The sequence below is a fragment of the Eptesicus fuscus genome, chromosome 6 (assembly GCF_027574615.1).
Source record: "Eptesicus fuscus isolate TK198812 chromosome 6, DD_ASM_mEF_20220401, whole genome shotgun sequence".
NCBI lineage: Eukaryota > Metazoa > Chordata > Mammalia > Chiroptera > Vespertilionidae > Eptesicus > Eptesicus fuscus.
The window spans coordinates 4,921,019-4,937,162 of record NC_072478.1 but is presented as its reverse complement, the minus strand read 5'-3'; the positions used below and the strand labels follow the sequence as shown (position 1 = coordinate 4,937,162).

General features: G+C 45.2%; 1 long non-coding RNA gene across 2 annotated transcripts in view; it reads right to left on the bottom strand.

Moving 5' to 3' along the window:
* Nucleotides 1-3,907: 3,907 nt before the first annotated feature.
* The window catches only part of LOC114228738 (uncharacterized), a 45,528-nt gene continuing 33,291 nt past the window's right edge, over nt 3,908-16,144 (bottom strand). The window contains exon 3 of one of the 2 annotated variants that reach the window (XR_008556278.1): nt 3,908-4,172. This is a non-coding gene — a long non-coding RNA (uncharacterized LOC114228738). Of the gene's footprint in view, nt 4,173-9,894; nt 10,583-16,144 lie in introns of those variants that run through there. The other variant, XR_008556279.1, reaches the window with a different exon arrangement.

The following is a 16,144-nucleotide window of genomic DNA, read 5'->3' as shown; positions in this document are numbered from 1 at the left end:
GCCTGTCACTGCTTGAGCCAGTGAAGCAGAGACAGGGTTGAATCATATTCGAGCGCCGGCCGTATGGGAGAGCAGCAGGTCTTCCACAGAATCTGCTCTCCCCTCCCCATAAGCCAGCTGCTTATATTGCGCAGAAGGGCAAAGATGAGGTGAAAGTAAGAATTATAGGCCTGGGACAGTAGACAAGGTATAATGGTTGCAGGCAGTGGGGCTGGGGTTGCCTGTGACCGTTCTACCTCCGGGACTACAAGGTTGTAAATATTTCCATAATGACAGGCAGCTCTGGGAAAAGGAGGATGGATTGCATTCCGATGTTAGCTCCCATGTCCCAGGGTGTACGGCTCTCAGCCAGGTTAGAATGTGCTTTTTCTAATCCGAACAAAACAGTCACGGTTAACAGAGCATGATGAAATATTTTTGTAATTATAGCTAGTCCCCACTAGTCTATTTCTGCCCCTAACAATTAGACTTACAAGTTCCGAAACTGCCCTGGTTGCATTTTTTCTAAATCTATTGAGCTGACTTGACCCTGACTTACCACTGAATCCAAGAGGAGTTACTGCTAAATTTTGGAGTTTATTATGTCATCCATTTAATGGCATGTTCTAGAATCTTGCCAGGACTCTGGATAGATTTGCAGGCTGTTATTTTTTGTTTGTTTGTTTTCAGGGGGGGTTACCCTTTTTGAAAACTGGAACCTAGAGCACCCCTTTTGGCATATCTTCTGTGATGTTGTGATGAATTTGTGGATGAAAAAGGGGCCACATACTAAACCTGACAACTTCAGGGGAGGCCTGCAAACTCAGAGACCTAACGTAACCATGTAGGATGGTCGGAAATGAAAACTTTCTAACTAAAAGCAGTTCATAGCAAGTAGTCATGTCCTAGGCTGGTGTTTCCCCTAACAAAGGTCAGTCTTCACATTAACTGAGCCTGTCTGGGTGTGTGTGTGTTTTTTCATCTCTGAAAACATACCTTTTGAATATCAAAGTAATTTCCTTTCCCCACCCCTCAAAGCCTGAGCCAGGGAAAAAAACACAAATTCCCCCCCCCCCCCCCGCCTTTTTAAAAAATATATATATTTGTATTGATTTCAGGGAGGAAGAAAGAGGGAGAGAGATAAAAACATCAATGATGAGAGAGAATCATTGATTGGCTGCCTCCTGCACGCCCCACACTGGGGATCGAGCCCACAACCACCGGGAATCAACCCTAACCTCCTAGTTCATAGGTCAACGCTTAACCACTGAGCCACACCGGTCCGGCAATCCCCTCATTCTTATCATGTTGATTGTTAACTGTTAACTGTCTCATACCTACCTTTGTAAAAGAAGGATATGTCTATTCCTTATCCAATCCCAGAGATTTCCCCGCTTTGCTTTCTCCCACCTCCCTAATCTATCATCAGTGAATTTCATGTAACCCCATTACATGTCTTCCCCTTTGATTCTGATGTATAAAATAAGTGGTAAAACTGCCATTTTTGGGATCACTTTCTCAATCCGTTGAGATTTTGCTTCCCAGCAATTGTCAGTTTGGCTCAAATAAACTCATAAAAAATTCTTACAGGTTTGGGCAATTTTAAGAAATATGTATTTGGCCTTCACCCACCCCTCCCACCCTCCCTGTTTCTGGCACAGAACCCCTAAACCCTTGGAATTTCCTAAGTGATAAGAGCACTAGGAGCCTCTTTTGTTTTAATATTTGGTCTTAACTGCTGTTCCTGACACGCTCCTTAGACTCTCGTGAGTTCTGGGTGATAAGAGTGTTTTTGTTGTAATGAGCTTCTGGATGAGGCCTGGTCACCAGAAAGACCAAGCGGTGATTGCAAGCTTGGATTTCTCAGCCCTCCTTTCCCCCTTCCCCTCCCCCCCATTCTCTTGAGAAGGGAGAAGTGTGGACAGTGGAGTCAATGATCAAGCATGCCTATTGTGACGCCTCCATTAAAATCCCAATAGTACGGGGCTCAGAGATCTTCGAAGTTAGTGAACACTTCAACTTCCTAGGAGGGTGTGCACCTCCAACTCAGCCGGGAAGGATGCTCCAGTGCTCAGGACTCCCAGACCTCGCCGTATATATATCTTCATCTGGCTGTTCACCCTTTGATAAACCTGAGTTTTGTGAGCTGTTTTAGCAGATAATCAGGTCTAAGGGGGAGGGCGTCATGGGAAACAGATTTGTACAGAAGTTGTGGATAACCTGGAGACCTGCTACTTGGGATTAGCAGCTGAAGTCGGGGGAGTGGGAGCCAATCTCATGGGACTGATGCTTACCCGGTGGGATCTGATGCTCGATGTTTCTAAGTAGATAGTGTCAGACTTGAGTTAAATTGTAGGACAACCAGCTGGTGTCACAGAGAATTGGTTGACACCCCACATATTTGGTGTCGGAAGTGAAGTATTCGTATAGTAAAGGAGGTGCACAGGTGGAAAAATTGGTTTTTTTGTTGTTGTTTTTGGTTAATCCTCACTTGAGGATATTTTTTCCATTGATTTTTAGAGAGAATGGGAGAGAAGGAGGAAGAGTCAGAGAAAGAGAGAGAGAGAAACACCGAAGTGAGAGAGACACATCTATCAGTTGCCTCCTGCATGCACCCTGGCTGGGACCAGGATCAAACCTACAACCTAGGTACATACCCTTGACTTTGAATCAAACTTGAGACCCTTTTATGCACAGGTCAACACTAACCACTGAGCAACACCAGATAGGGTAACACTAGGTTTTTCTAGTACATACAGGGTGGGACAAAAGTAGGTTTACAGTTGAGTATGTGAAATAGTTTATTCTTGTGTTATTTATTACTGTATTATTTTCCATATGATCAACTGTAAACCTACTTTTGCCTCATCCTGTATATTGGTCTCACTCTTTTTTTTTTTTATTAATATATTTTATTGATTTTTTACAGAGAGGAAGGGAGAGGTATAGAGAGTTAGAAACATCAATGAGAGAGAAACATCGGTCAGCTGCCTCCTGCACACTCCCTACTGGGGATGTGCCCGCAACCAAGGTACATGCCCTTGACCGGAATCGAACCTGGGACCCTTCAGTCCGCAGGCCGACGCTCTATCACTGAGCCAAACCGGTTAGGGCATGGTCTCACTTACTCTTGACTTCTAACTGAATCCTAAAGGAGCTACTGCTAATTTCTGGACTTCATATGTCAACCATTACTGATAGGTGTGTTCTGGGCTGCAAACATTGTACAGCTCCTCCGTTGCCTGGAGGCAGGATGTCTTGGGACAGAGGGAGGTAGAGTAGGTCACTGAACAATGGGCTGGTTGGAGTTTAGAGGGAGTTAGAGGTTCAAGCTCCGGCCAAGCGTGCCCAGGCGTTGCACCTGTGCCCTGAGTTCCTTGGAAACGGCTGGAATAACTTTGTAACCTTGGAATTGTCATTGTGAATGTCCTAACTCCCTCTTGTGGTTTCTGAGGATAAATTTGCTGTAACACCTGTGGTCTGCACTGCAGTTCGGCCTTTACCGCGGTGAAGTGCTGCAGCTGCAGTCACTGCCAGTTTATTAAAGGCTCATACATTTTGATCTCTGTCTCTGGTGGCCGTCTCTTGCGGGTCGCCCCACAACATGTGGAATCTTAGGACTGTGGAAGGATGTGCAGCCTGTCTCCTCACCTCCCTCCACCCTTGAAAACTGGAGCCTGGCTCTAGTGTGTTCTGGCATATCTTCTATCCCTGTGATTTCTTCATATTCCTAGAAGTGACTAACTTGCATATTTTCCGTACTGGGAATATAATAGTTGCTGGGTCAGGAGTCTTGAAATTACCTTTTTATTTGGAAAGATGTCATCATTAGAAACGGTTGAACAAACTCAGAGCCTGGAGGCTTTGGATAAAAATAAATGATAAATTTATTCAAGGGTCTTAGTTTGCACACTGAGAACACAGCTATGCAAAAACCCAGAAGTGTTCTGAAGAAGAAAGAAAAGTTAAGATCTTTTATAGTACAAAGTGCATTCTGGAGAATAGTCAGCCCTCACTCTTAGCCCTAGGAGTGGTCCAGGACGGTTGTCAGTCAGATGTCAGGCTGTCTGGGTGATGGGTGCCAGGTGGTCTAGAGGATGGGCGCCAGGGGGTCTGGTCACATCGATGGTCTGGATGATAGATGTCAGGTGACCTGGATATGTGGGTCCTTCAGGGGGTAATCAGAGGGTTACCTGGAGGGGGTAATCAGAGGGTTATCTGGAGGGGGTAATCAGAGGGTTATCTGGAGGGGGTAATCAGAGGGTTATCTGGAGGGGGGTAATCAGAGGGTTATCTGGAGGGGGTAATCAGAGGGTTACCTGGAGGGGTAATCAGAGGGTTATCTGGAGGGGGGTAATCAGAGGGTTATCTGGAGGGGGTAATCAGAGGGTTACCTGGAGGGGTAATCAGAGGGTTATCTGGAGGGGGGTAATCAGAGGGTTATCTGGAGGTGGGTAATCAGAGGGTTATCTGGAGGGGGTAATCAGAGGGTTATCTGGAGGGGGTAATCAGAGGGTTATCTGGAGGGGGTAATCAGAGGGTTATCTGGAGGGGGTAATCAGAGGGTTACCTGGAGGGGGTAATCAGAGGGTTACCTAGAGGGGGTAATCAAAGGGTTATCTGGAGGGGGTAATCAGAGTTATCTGGAGGGGATTAATCGGGGGGTTATCTGGAGGGGGGGTAATCAGAGGGTTATCTGGAGGGGGTAATCAGAGGGTTATCTGGAGGGGGTAATCAGAGGGCTATCTGGAGGGGGTAATCAGAGGGTTATCTGGAGGGGGGTAATCAGAGGGTTATCTGGAGGGGAGTAATCAGGGGGTTATCTGGAGGGGGGTAATCAGAGGGTTATCTGGAGGGGGTAATCAGAGGGTTATCTGGAGGGGGTAATCAGAGGGTTATCTGGAGGGGGTCATCAGAGGGTTATCTGGAGGTCTAGTGTCTGTCCAGATATATGTCTAAGCATTGACACAGGACTGGAAAGTACAACAAAGCTGAAGTTCAAAAAAAGAAAGAAAAAGCTGAAGTTCCCAGGCTACTTAGAACAAGAATAGAGTCCTTGTGCCTCTGTCTTCATGATGTTAACAATTTTAGAAACTTGGTTAAAGTGATTCCATTTTACATATTCCCTACTTTACTCTTTCCTCAAAACGTTCTGCAAACAAAATTGATATTGCTGCTACATCCAAACATAACACGTCCACAGAGAAGTTCCTAATCCTTCCCCAACTCCAATACCTACTCCACCCAGTTGTCTTTCTTACCCTAATTCAGTGATGGGCAACCTTTTGACCTTGGTGTGTCAAACTTCGCCAAAAAACTGAGCATAACTCGGGTAGTGTGTCACTTTGAGGAAAAAACTAACTCCAAGACTCTAGTCGCAAATGTTTCATCCTCAGGAGCAGCAAATGTTTCATCCTCGGCATGCGGCCGCGTGTCATCAGAAATAGCTACACGTGTCAGTGCTGACACGCGTGTCATAGGTTCGCCATCACTGCCCTAATTAATAGCAACTCCACTTCACTTACTCAGGCCAGAGCCCCAAGAGCCATCCTTGTTCTCCTCTTTCTCACATTCTCCACCCAATCTATCTGGAAACCCTGATGGCTCTACTTTCAAAGCTATGCTTAGAATCCTACACCTCAGCATCCCCTCAGCCACCTTAATCCCTCACCTGAAAACCAGATCTCTCTGCCCTCCTTCAACCCCAACCCCAGTAGTCTAGTCACAGCAGCCAGAGAGATTCTGGAATTTCTATGCTCAAAACCCACAGTGACTCCCCACTTCCCTTGCAATAAAAAGCCAAAGTTCATACAGTAGTCTACAGAACCCAACACTGATTAACTAGCTGCTTACCTCTGACTTGCTCTGTCCTTGCTAACTCTGTCTCAGCCTCACTGCCTCATTGCTGTTCCTTGAACTCACCTCAGGGCCTTTGCACTGGCTTATCCCTCTGGTCAGAAAACTCCTCCAGATATTTGCATAACTCTCTCTTTTTTCAAATGTTACCTTCTCAGTGAGGCCTTCCATTGCATTTACTACTTAACTACCTATCTCTCCCTGCTGGAATGTAAGTGTCACTAGGGGGTGTGTATTTGGTTGTTTTATTTCTTGCTGACTCCCAAGTGCCTGGAACAGGGCCATGTGCCTGGCCTATAGTAGGTGCTCAATAAACATTTGTGGGGAAAATGAATGAACTTGAACAACTATTTTCATGATAGAGTATTCCCATGCAGGCCTCCCATCCAGTCCTCTCTCACATGCAGATCCATGAATATAGTCATAAGCATGATATACATATTTTGCATTATGATTTTGTATCATCAAGCCATGGATACTATCTGTGTTTCTAAATATTTCTATAGTTATAACCATTTTTGCTTTTTAATTATACTTAGATTTTTGCATGCTTGTTATAACAAGTCCAACAATACAGAGTTGTGTAAAGAAAAATGGTCTTCCCTCTCCCTCGAATCTCACTCTGCTGAAGGGAACCATTTTAAAATTTAGTGGAGTTCAGCTGGTGTGGCTCAGTGGTTGAGCATCACCCAGGAACCAGAAAGTCAGTTTGATTACTGGTCAGGGCACATGCCCAAGTTGTAGGCTGGGTCCCCAGTAGGGGGCGTGCAGGAGGCAGCTGATCAATGATTCTCTGTCATCGTTGATGTTTCTATCTGCCTCTCCCTTTCTCTCTCTGAAATTAATCATGTGTGTGTGTGTGTGTGTGTGTGTGTGTGTGTATCTATCTTAGTGAATATCCTTCCAAATATTTTCTACACATATGTATACATATGTAACAGGTATAAATTTCACAGTTAAAAAACAGGTATGTCTGAATTGTAACTTTATTTTCTATAACTCAAGTCAGTTTCTGTTTTAGGCCTTAATCCCTCTGATGGCAAAAACTAAATCTAGTTAATTCAAGCGATTTGCTTCTTTATTAGTGATCAAGTTGTTTAATTCCAGTGAATTCAGAATTTATTAATTGTCCTTTCTTCTCTCCTATCAACTTCATGTAATTGCCAGTTTTTAAAACTTATTATAAAAGAAATAGACATTCATTACAGAAGAATATTAAACCATAAATAAGAGAAATGAAAAAATAAAAATCATCTGTAAACCCAGCAGCCAGAAATAATCAAACCTTCCAAATTTATCCTCTTTATATATTTGCATTTTGGGGGTCATATTATAACTAGTTATTACTGCTTAATAAGAGCCAACCTTTTTCCATGTTGCAAAATACAGCATTTTTAATGATTGCATTGTATCCCATTATGCAAATGCACCATAATTAGTGTCTCTGTTTTTGTATATTTGGGTTGTTTCCAACCTTTCACTTTCACAGAATTACTTGTAGACAAATCTCTGTGCACGTCGCTACTTCCTTCCTCACAATATGATTCTGGAACTGGTGTTGCGGCGCACTTGTTGCAGGGTTTTGCATCGCGCTGTCAGCAGACCTGCAGAAAGGTGGCACTGCCTTGATACCGCGGGCAGGATGGTCCTTTCTCCACGCCCTGCCGGCACCATCTCACTCACTTTTTGTCATCTTTGTTAATTTGATGGAACAGTGGTTTGCATTGTTGTTTCAAGTTATATTCCTTCAATAACTAGTCAGTAAAACCTGTTTTTAGGCAGCACTTATGTGAATGGCCTACTCCTATCTTGCCCATTTAGACTTATGTTTGTCTCCTTCATTTGCAAGAACTCTTTGTTAACTGTGTTGCATGTGTTTTCCCAGGTTGTTACTTGACTTAATTATGTCTGTGTGCTCCTTTGAGATTGTAAGAGGCCAAGCCACTGGGCCAGAAGTCTGGTCTTTCACAAATGCTCTGCCTTTGAATTAACTTAGAACACATAGAGATTTTGTATCAGTGACTCCAGCTGGAGGACCGGCAGGCAGCCTCCTGGGCAGTCATCTGGATTGGGGGTGGCAAGAGGCTGTTTACACCTTGTGGGTCCTGCCTCCCCATGGGAGCCCCACGTTTCCATCAGAAGCAGCAGGGAAATGGCCTCCACCTTTCGTCTGCCTTCCAGATCTCACTTAAGGGCCAAACCTAATTGCAAGGGGGTTAGCTTTCCAAGCTCCCCAACTAGAAGGAAGGTAGTCAGAGACCAGGGAGCTAATACACATTCTCACTAATGTATCGGGGCGTCCCATTCTGGTTTGGTAGTTACCTATTCTGGAACCTGGCAGGAAGAGTCTTCCCCCGTTGCCTTGTTTTTCCATGTTTTCTTGACTGTTTTCACAGATATATTTTTTAGATTTTTTTCAGGCATGTTTTTCAGATGATAGTTACTTTGAATTAAAAAACACACCTAGATACTATTTTGTAATTTACTGGGCCTCTCCGTACCCTGGTTAGTATTCTTTGTGCTGTTTTTAGTCCCAAGTCTGACAGGTACAGAGGCAGTTTGTATATTTGCCACTTGTCATGTGCTGTTTTATCCTTGGACGTATTTTAAAATGCTGACCCATAAGGAAACAGCACCACTCATTTTCCCCCCTTGTCTTATTGTACTTAGCATCTGAGGGGGAGCTTCTCCTTCCAGAGCTCTCACCCACTCCTCCTCAGCCTTCCCATCTAGCTTTCCCTCCTCCCTCTTTCTCTCTCCCCAACTTTCTTTCTGTGTGACCCACAGAAGCCACAGGGCTTCCATTGTCACCTCTGTGCCAGACACCCAAGTAAGTCCCCCAGCTGCCTGCTTGGTCCTCTTGAAACCAAAAGGTGGTGTTTGAGTCTGAGTTCATTGTCCCACAAAACTGAAGAATGGATTCACGGACAAAAACAGTTTACGGAAGCAAAGTTTATTGGGAGAAGGCAGTCCTGGAAAATGTGCAGCTGGGGTTCCAAAAGCAGGCCGGTGTCCAGAGCTTCCATTCCAGCTGCAGTTGATGTCGTTCAGCATCCAAGCTAATTAAGGTCTATCAGTCCATGGCCATGTGGGCGGAGGGGAATGCACCCCCGGTGCCAGAGAGTGAGGGAGAGGGGGCATGAGCTTTTATCTAGGGTAGGTACATGCCTTGCTAGCTCCTGAAAGCTCCTCTCAAAGAATTCGGCCTTAGCATCACCCTTGGGATTGGTTTACTGTATACGCCTCCCTGCCTTGTGATTGGTTATCTGAAGCTGCCTGTCTCAGCAACATCCCAACGTTTTAAAGCTAGTGGGCCCCTCTTTGCCCAGCTGGGTTTTCTTAGTAACTCTGCCTAGCTGGGTTCCCTGGTTCTACTCCCTACCCCCCCCCCCCCCCCCATATACCTAGCTTCCCTCTGTCTCCTCACTCGCACAGGTATTTCTAATTAAGGTGTCTTAAGGTGTCCAAACTTAATTTCAGAGAGGAAGGGAGAGGGAAAGAGAGAGAAACATCAATGATGAGAGAGACGGCTGCCTCCTTCATGCCCCACACTGGGGATCGGGCCTGCAACCCGGGCATGTGCCCTGACTGGGAATCGAGCTGTGACCTCCTGGTTCAGAGGTCTATGCTCAACCACTGAGCCACACTGGCTGGGCTTGGTGGATTGATTTTTAAATTTGCTTTTAACCCAGGCGCATTTGCTCAGCTCAGTATTTCCTTAGATCAGCTCTGTCAAGTAGGGGTTGTCAGTTACCTACTGAGCATTTGACACCTTGGATCCTATGTTTCCTGTACTGGGCCTCCAGTAGCGGGGGATGGTGGGGAGAGGGGAGAAGAGGGAGAAGGGAGCAGTGGAGAGAGCACACTCCAAAACCGAAGTGTCTGTTGCCTTCAGGATATATCCAGTCACAGGAAGAAAGACTCATTCTCAACAAAGAACAAAGAAATTTGCAAGCAAAAAAAATGAAGACAGTCCAGAAGTGCTGATGAAAAGAATCCTTTAGACGGGCTGGAAGAGGCTAATGGAAGAAAAAGGAGGACCCATGTAATACTTTCAGCAATAAAGATTTTAAAAAAAGAAGAAGAATCGTTTAGAGGAATATAAAGTTAATTAGGAATACCTCCGGGGTAGGTGGATCAATGTGAACCTAAAAATAAAAAGCCAGAGTGAGAGACAGCAAGCTTTTCTTTGAGATCCCAAAGATTCATGTAGGAACCCAAACTGTGTCCCGAGTATGAGGTAAAGAAGGGGTTTTAGGAGACTAGGAAGGGAAATAATCACATGAATAGGATAACTCCCGTTGCTGCTGACCAGCTGTTACTCAAGCTCTACGTGGCTGGTTACTGATTCTATCTTAGAAAAAGATTCTGTAATCAACAGTCCTTGTGTCAGGATGTCAGCTATCCTGTTAGTTTTACAAATAGTTGTTTGGCCCAGTCCAAAGGTTATTTTGTCCAGTTCAAACATTCCAAAGGTTCAAGGAGCAAGACATGCAAGCAATTCCTCTGGAATGGATCCCCTTATGTCAGCTTTTCACCCCAGGAAGGTCTTGCAGGGAAGCCCTGCTGGGAGTAGTAAGTCCTTCACTTCCAGCGGAACCCAGCTGCAGTAGGAATATGTATGGTTCTCCTTATGCTCTGAGCTGGGTCTGGAGCGGGGCACTTGGATGCTGGTCTGGCTGCGTGACCCGCTTTCACAGACCCTGTCAGTCCTTACAGCAGCGCCTCGAGTAGGAACACTGAAGAGCTTTGGAGAAAAAAGTACAACTGTTACCCCCAAACCATAAGTATAACTTTATCATAACGAAACACGTACATTAATGTTTTAAAGAGCCACCTCTGGTCTCTTGTTAGATTCACTGTTTTCCACCTTATTTTGGGACAATCGGTTGCCTCCCACATAAGCCCCCACCAGGGCCAGGGGTTGAGCCTGCAACCTGCAACCGAGGTATGTGCTCTTGACCAGAATTGAACCTGGGACTTTTCATTCCGAGGGCTGAAGCTTTATCCACTGAGTCAAACCAGCTAGGGTGGCAATTTGGTGTGTTTTTTTTTGGTTTTTTTTTTTTAATAAATCTTTATTGTTCAGATTATTACAATTGTTCCTTTTTCCCCCCATAGCTCCCCTCCACCCGGTTCCCACCCCACCCTCTGCCCTTACCTGCCCCCCCCCGTCACTGTCCTCATCCATAGGTGTACGATTTTTGTCCAGTCCCTTACTGCACCCCCCACACCTCTTTCCCCCTGAGAATTGTCAGTCCACTCCCTTTCTATGCCCCTGATTCTATTATATTCACCAGTTTATTCTGTTCATCAGATTTTTTATTCACTTGATTTTTAGATTCACTTGTTGATAGATATGTATTTGTTCATAATTTTTATCTTTACCTTTTTCTTCTTCCTCTTCTTAAAGAATATCTTTCAGCATTTCATGTAATACTGGTTTGGTGGTGATGAACTCCTTTAGCTTTTTCATATCTGTGAAGCTCTTTATCTGACCTTCAATTCTGAATGATAGCTTTGCTGGGTAGAGTACTCTTGGTTGTAGGTTCTTGCTATTCATCACTTTGAATATTTCTTGCCACTCCCGTCTGGCCTGCATAGTTTCTGTTGAGAAATCAGCTGACAGTCGTATGGGTGCTCCCTTGTAGGTAACTAACTGTTTTTCTCTTGCTGCTTTTAATATTCTCTCTTTGTCTTTTGCTCTTGGCATTTTAATTATGATGTGTCTTGGTGTGGTCCTCTTTGGATTCTTTTTGTTTGGGGTTCTCTGTGCTTCCTGGACTTGTAAGTCTATTTCTTTCACCAGGTGGGGGAAGTTTTCTGTCATTATTTCTTCAAATAGGTTTTCAGTATCTTGCTCTCTCTCTTCTTCTGGCACCCCCATAATTCGGATGTTGGTACGCTTGAAGTTGTCCCAGAGACTCCTTACACTATCCTCATATTTTTGGATTCTTTTTTCTTTTTGCTTTTCCGGTTGGGTGTTTATTGCTTCTTTGTATTTCAAATCTTTTTACTTGATTCTTGCAATCCTCTTGTCTGCTGTTAGATCTCTGTATATTATTTTTTATTTCAGTCAGTGTATGCTTAATTTCTAGTTGGTCCTTTTTCATATCCTTGAGGGTCTCGCTAAATTTATCAGCCTTTTCTAGAAAATTCTTGAAAAACCTTATAACCGTGGTTTTTTTTTTGTTTTTTTTTTTAAATATATTTTATTGATTTTTTACAGAGAGGAAGGAAGAGGGATAGAAAGCTAGAAACATCGAAGAGAGAGAAACATCAACCAGCTGCCTCCTGCACATCCCCCACTGGGGACGTGCCCGCAACGAATGTACATGCCCTTGACCGGAATCGAACCTGGGACCTTTCAGTCCGCAGGCCGACGCTCTATCCACTGAGCCAAACCGGTTTCGGCATAACCGTGGTTTTGAACTCTATATCCAGTTGTTTATTTTCCTCCATTTCTTTCATTTGTGACCTGTTTCTTTGTCTCCGCATTTTCGCTGCTTCCCTGAGTTGATAGGGTAGCTTTGTGTGCTAGGTGTCCTATAGGGCCCAGTGGCTCGGCCTCCCCAGTTACCTGAGGTGGACACCCTTGGTGCACCCCTTTGTGTGCTGTGTGCACAGCCTTGTTGTAGTTAAGTCTTGATTGTTGTTGGTATCACTGGGAGGAATTGACCTACAGGCCAATTGGCTGTGAGGATCAGCTGTGTCTATGCTGGGAGAACTTCTGTGCTGGAGACACCCTTATGAGACAAGACTTGCAAAAGCCTCTGTGCTCAGCTTGGGTGGGGCAGAGTCTCAGGGTGGAGCAGACAGCATTGGCTTCCCATCAGCCCTGCCCTAAGAGGCCCCTGGGTCTCAGTGTCCCGTGGTAATCGCTGCAAGCACCTCTGAGATAAAGCTGCCCTCGAGTTCCGCCCACTGCCAGACAGTCCAGTTTCTCCTCAAATGAGTCTGGGTCCCCAGAATCTGCCCCTTAACTGAGTTCAGCGCAGTCGGGAGCTTTTGTCTCCCTCCCACTTGAGAAAGCCAGCCGCGTACTCAGTTGCCCGTCCTCTCCACATACGCGCCTTGGTACCTCTGCCTTCCACAGTTCCTCTGAGTCTCAGTGTGCTTTTCTCTTTCCTGACAGTCCAGTTTCACCCGTATGAGTCTGGGTCCCCAGAGTCTTGCCTGGAACTGGAGTTCAGCTCAGTCGGGAGCTTTTGTCTCCCTCCCGCTTGAGAAAGCCAGCTATGCACTCAGTTGCCAGTCCTCTCCGCGCACGCATCTCAGTACCTCTGCCTCCTGCAGTTCCTCTGAGTCTCAGTGTGCTTTTCTCTTTCCTTCTAGTTGTAGAATTTCCACTCAGCCAGCCTTCCTGTGGTTCTGGATGATGTCCGTTTTGTCTTTTAGTTGTAGTTTTGAAATTGTTGTGCTAGGCATCAATTTAGGTGTTTACCTGTGATGCCATCTTGGTTCCCCCCCAGGCAATTTGTTTTTTAAAGAGGCCACCGGCTTTGGGGGTTAATAAACCTTCCCATGCCTGCTAGCTCCAGGTTGCTCAGTGCTCTGTGGCAATCACCTATGTGTTGTGTCACTGGGTCATTCCTAATGATTGTTAAGGGACTGACTTTTTCCCATGATTTACTCTTCTAAATAAATCAGACCCAGCCCTAACCGGTTTGGCTCAGTGGACAGAGCGTCGGCCTGCGGACTAAAAGGTCCCAGGTTCGATTCCGGTCAAGGGTATGTACCTTGGTTGCAGGCACATCCCCAGTAGGGGGTGTGCAGGAGGCAGCTGATTGGTGTTTCGTTCTCATCAGTGTTTCTCTCTATCCTTTTCCCTTCCTCTCTGTAAAAAATCAATAAAATATATTTTTAAAAAAATAAATAAATCAGACCCATATGGGGACTTCTCTGGAGAAATACCAAGCTTAATTACTTGCATTGACACACCTTCTTGAGTGGGTGAAAAACTATTGGAATTTCAGCAGAGAACTGGTGTGATTTATGAAATGGATCCGATTATTCATCTACAACCCAGAGTGAAGAGAATATTCCAAGAAAAAATTTTACTTACTTTTTTCTTTGCCAATGCCTGGAACACCACAGGTACTTCATTCTAGGGAAGAGGTCAGGGACGGGTGCTCCCCCCTCTTAGCCTGGGGTGCCACCTCTTCCTTCTCCACCAGAAAGTCCTCCGAAGTCTTTTATCACCAGCTCAAATGCCACTCCCTCCTGGGAGCCTCAGTAGCTGTCAGCACCGGTTCTTTGCCTTGTGTTAGAATTCACTGTCAGTAGCTGTCCTAGGCCTACTCCTTCGTGGACTCTTCAACTCCACACCACCCCGACATTATCCTGAGAGACTCAAGTGGAGTGTGAATAGCTGCAGAGTGGAGTAGACAGAACCACCACGGAGGAAACCAAAGCTTTAGTGAAGCACTATATGTGAATCCTCCTAGCAAGGCTGTGCAGTCAGAATTAAGAAAGAGGGGTAGAAAAGAGGGATATAAAATGTAGATTTCTTCTGATAAATTTTTGGGAAACCAAGAAAGCAATGTGATACAGTGGAGGCAGGACTTTGGGCTAAACTCTGAGTGAAATGGATAGACTCCAGTAATCTATATCCCTAGAGAAGAGATAACAGCCAAGAACATATTAAAAACTTGGTTGCATGAAGTAATGGAAAATAGGATAGGCATTCCAAGGATGCTATATTGTTTTCCCATTTGAAAAGGTAAGGAAGTACAACCTGGAAAGTAAATGTGGGAAAGTGGGAGTTCGCACAGAGAGACACCATGGCATAGCCACTGTGCACACAGTGCCTGCCACCAGGGCTCCAAAGTGCCAGCTCCTACAGCTCTGTGCCCATGGGCACTCCCTTAGCTCTCCATGCCTGTTTCCCCCGCTGCCAAGTGGGAAATGAATAATGGCCGCCTCGTAGTATCTTGTAAGACTAGAAGTGTTGCTGGCAATGATGGCTGGTAAAAGTGAACACCAGATGGCGTTATTATATAAAGTTTCTAAGATTTAGTGGGTAATTTATTTGGAACAAATAAACTTTAGGGATAACCTGATTAAGTCCTGGGTGATTCCACAGATGATAAAACGCAGTGTCATTATATGACCTTTATAAGTCACTTCAAACACATTTTATTATCTACCAGTCTCTTCGGGTCATTCTTAAATGGCTTTTTATGTACTTAAATCTTGTCTTCCAGTCTGATTCTTGAGTGTAAGAACTATGTCTTAATCTTATATGACCTAACAGTGTTCAGAACACATAGCAGGGCTAATAAATACCTGTGTGTTTTTTAATACAAAATTTCAAATTTGTCCCAATAGCAACCATTTACATATTAGCAATGATTTTTTTTTAATCAAAGTGGTGTGGGTTTGTTTGTTTTTTAATATTTTTATTGATTTTTTTACAGAAAGGAAGGGAAAGGGATAGAGTTAGAAACATAAGAAACATCGATCAGCTGCCTCCTGCACAACTCCTACTGGGGATGTGCTACAACCAAGGTACATGCCCTTGACCGGAATCGAATCGGGGACCCCTCAGTCCGAAGGCCGATGCTCTATCTACTGAGCCAAACTGGCCAGACCATTGGTCGGCAAACTGCGGCTTGTGAGCCACATGTGGCTCTTTGGCCCCTTGAGTGTGGCTCTTCCACAAAATACCACGTGCGGGCGCGCACATCCAGTGCGATTGAAACCTCGTGGCCCATGCGCAGAAGTCGGTTTTCGGCTCTCAAAAGAAATTTCAATCTTTGTACTGTTGATGTTTGGCTCTGTTGACTAATGAGTTTGCAGACCACTGGGCCAGGCCAATGATTTTTTTTTTTTTTAATGCCACTTTCTAAGACCGAGATGGCCCTGGGAGAAAGGTCTAGATACATAAGTTTTTGCCAAGGGAGAGAAGGCCCCAGGAGGCGTGGCCTAGGCAGTGAGAGGGAAACCTTGGATGAAAGCAGAAGGAAGAGCCCACAGGGTTCACAGCCGGTACTTATCAGCAGCCCCTCCCTGTCCCGCTGCAGCAGCTGATTCCACAATAGGGAGGCCCTCTCCGTGCTGCTCACAGGCAGCGGGAGAAACAGACATGCCAACAGCCTCCCAACAGAGCCCAGGCCATGGAGGGAGACCCGCAAGGCCCCTGTGCTCAGCCCGGACCCGAGTGCCCGGCTGCCAGGGGCCTTTGAAGAGCCTTGACCAGGAGCTGACATTTATTTTTTGCTATTGACTAAATGTTAAGGGACCCACCTGAAAAGGAAAGATGCACTAAGCCATTTGTCAGCGATTTTAGCGGTGGGGTAGGGGAGGC